The sequence below is a fragment of the Parasteatoda tepidariorum genome, chromosome 8 (genome assembly GCF_043381705.1).
Source record: "Parasteatoda tepidariorum isolate YZ-2023 chromosome 8, CAS_Ptep_4.0, whole genome shotgun sequence".
NCBI classification, from domain to species: domain Eukaryota; kingdom Metazoa; phylum Arthropoda; class Arachnida; order Araneae; family Theridiidae; genus Parasteatoda; species Parasteatoda tepidariorum.
The window spans coordinates 59,302,425-59,305,550 of record NC_092211.1 but is presented as its reverse complement, the minus strand read 5'-3'; the positions used below and the strand labels follow the sequence as shown (position 1 = coordinate 59,305,550).

At 26.2% G+C, this 3,126-nt stretch overlaps 1 non-coding gene across 1 annotated transcript; it reads left to right on the top strand.

Moving 5' to 3' along the window:
- Positions 1–353: 353 nt before the first annotated feature.
- Positions 354–426, top strand: TRNAR-UCG (transfer RNA arginine (anticodon UCG)). The gene has a single exon. It is a non-coding gene; the product is annotated as a tRNA-Arg (tRNA).
- Positions 427–3,126: the final 2,700 nt, after the last annotated feature.

The following is a 3,126-nucleotide window of genomic DNA, read 5'->3' as shown; positions in this document are numbered from 1 at the left end:
ACTAACCAAACTTCTACGATTAAATTTTAAAAATTACCATCCTCATGGTTTACATGATTTGATAGTTTAAAAAGTTATATGTAATTAAGACGATATAATACTGTTTTATATTGACACACAGATTTATATTGAGTTTTGAATTTTTTTTTTTTTTATCTTATACAAGAAAAGCACATATTATTTTTTAATAAACATAATTAAATAATTAGTAATTTTTAATATTATTAAATTCATCAGTATTTATAATTTATTACTTTAAACAATATACATAGGAATTTTGTTATTGTGTACTAAAAATTTACTGGATTTCATGCTTTTCGAATATAATTTACATTTTATCGTTCCCTTGACAAGTCCGCGTGGCCTAACGGATAAGGCGTCTGACTTCGAATCAGAAGATTGCAGGTTCGAATCCTGTCGCGGACGAAATCTTAATGGTGTAGGAGAATTTCTGTATACCCATATGCCAATCCCTTTTTGTTAAAAAAAAAGTTTGATCTTATAATATAAATAATAAATATGGAATTTTAGAGATTTATTTTGTTGAAATTTTCCTAAGTTCTACAGGAAAAAATTTAGAAATTAATTTGAATGTTAAATACAACAAAGTAATCTACGTATATACAGCTATACAAAAATTTAAACGAAACAAATTTATTTTAAAAACAAAGCTGTTTTCTTTTAATGCATTTTTTAATAGAAATATGCCTTTTATATCAACATAGATGGTTACAATTACTTTCATATTTTAAAATAAATTATAAATTATTTTAATTTTAATAATGGGTAAGCAATGTTAATATATTTTATAGGATGAGATATAATAATAATACTAGAATATTATCTATAAATCTTATTTTTTAAAAAAGTAAAACATCCGCACCTTCGAGATTAAATAAATCGTGCACAATATTTTTAGTTATTTTTTTCGAATATTATTTTCAAATATAATCGTAAAAGCACGATACTTTTGCCAATAGTATTAATTTATTTTTGCATACATATTTTTTAACATATTCTTTCAATAAAATTTACATTTTATTTTTAAAAAAAAAACTTGTTTGCGCCATAAGTATAATAACTTCTAAAATATTAAACACGTAACAAAAAAAAAAAAAAAAAATNAAAAAAAAAGATATTTAATTTAAAAGGTCAGAAAATACTTATAATGTTAATTTTTTTTAGGAATTTAGCTATATATCTCTAGCTACAAGATAGTTGGGCAGTGTTGAGAAGGACTTAAAATTGTTGGGAATAAACAGGTGGAAAAATCTAGCTCAAAGTCAATCTAGCCTGGAGGCAGCTAATTGAGAAAGCCTTGGCCTGCACTAGGCTGTAGTGCTGACGAAGAAGAATAATATCTCTAAATTAGACCAGTATAAGTGTTATATAAGTTTAATTTTTAAAGATACCTGAGGGGTAAAAATTCTCATTTAATTATCATTCTCATTTGATTATTTATACAAAAAAAGCGAATTTTTCGACCAGTACTGACTCTAGTACTGATAATATTGAAACGAACCCTTAGTAATTCCATTGTTATAACAGTTATAACATTAGGTTCATTTGATTTTTTTTAAACGAATTCTGCTTTTAACTGAAATACTTCTGATGAAAAATCGAGTCGTAGAAACGACGACAAGACAGTAGGAATTTTACAAAAAAGGCAAAATAGCTAAATAAAATATATTAAAATTATAAATCCAATTTCATTCTTATTTAATTAACTATACAAGGAAAGCGAATTTTTCCATGATAGTATTGGAAGCAATCCTTAGCAATTGCATAGTAACTTTAGTAGTTACAAAATTAGGCTCATCCTTATTTGAAAATAAAAATAAAAACATTCTTTTTTAAATACTTCTGATGCAAAATGGAGTAGCAAGTAACAAGGAAAAGACAATATAAATATGACATAAAAAATTTTTAAAAAAACTAAGTACTTTAAATTTTTCCCTAATCAAATCTCAAAAATATTAAAGTTTGGATACATTGAAATCCATCCAATCTCATTCTCATTTAATTAACAATACAAGAAAAGCGAATTTTTCGATGAGCAATCATGGAACCAGTCCTTAGTAATAACGTAGTAACTTTAGTAGTTACAAAATTAAATCCTTCCTTAATTTTTTTTAAATTTAAATATTTCTGATGCCAAAATGGAGTTGTAGCAACGACGACAAAACAATATAAATTTCACAAAAAAAAAAAAAAAGGCAAATAGCTAAGCTCCTTAAATCTTTTTCCTTCAGGCATGTGTCAATAAAGATTTACCTATTTGTTTGTTAAAGAGGATGACGTGCGAAAAATTAGTTAGCGTGCAGCACTAAAAAAGAAAGTTACTTTTTTACGATTACAATACGAAAGAATGACTGAGCGTGCCACAGACAGAGATATGTCACACTTACAAATGTGTCGCAATACTGCATCAACTACAACTTGTCTCTATACTACATTCATAATAACCACTGCGCAGCGAAAACTTCGTGAACAGCTCAGAATGAGTTAGAGATATTTTAGATAGGCCATATTGCGCCATTTTAATAAGTTCCTGTGTTGCGCAATATTAATATGCTTTGAAGTCGATTAAGGCTGGGTTTGTCATGCAAGATTACTTTTTTAAGTAACAAGTAGTTGTTGCATGGATTTTATTTATACAACAATAAAGATATGTTTACAATTAGACATAAATATAACCGCTCGCTATATTTAAAAAAAAAAAAAAAAAAAAAAAAAAAAAAAAAAAAAANCGGTCAATTTTCCTAATCGGTTCTTCCTTTTTTTTTTTTTTTTAAATTATTTATTGATAAAAATATATCGATGCAGAAAGATTCAGCAAAACAGAATTTTCATTAAAATGTGCTATGTTTCCATTCAAAATTTTGACCCTTCAGAATCCATCAATTTAAGATGGAAAGATTCACGTGGGAGAAAAGTTCTTTAAAAATTCATACGTTTCAAAGTTGTTATATATATATGTTACCGTGAATCACCAAAATAAAGAGAATGTCGACTTTCACCGGTGAATGTCAACAATCACATAGTCGCTTTAGTGAATGTCCGAAGTATCGTTATATGCAATTTGATATTAATTTATTAGTTGATATTATAATATTTATTCGATAT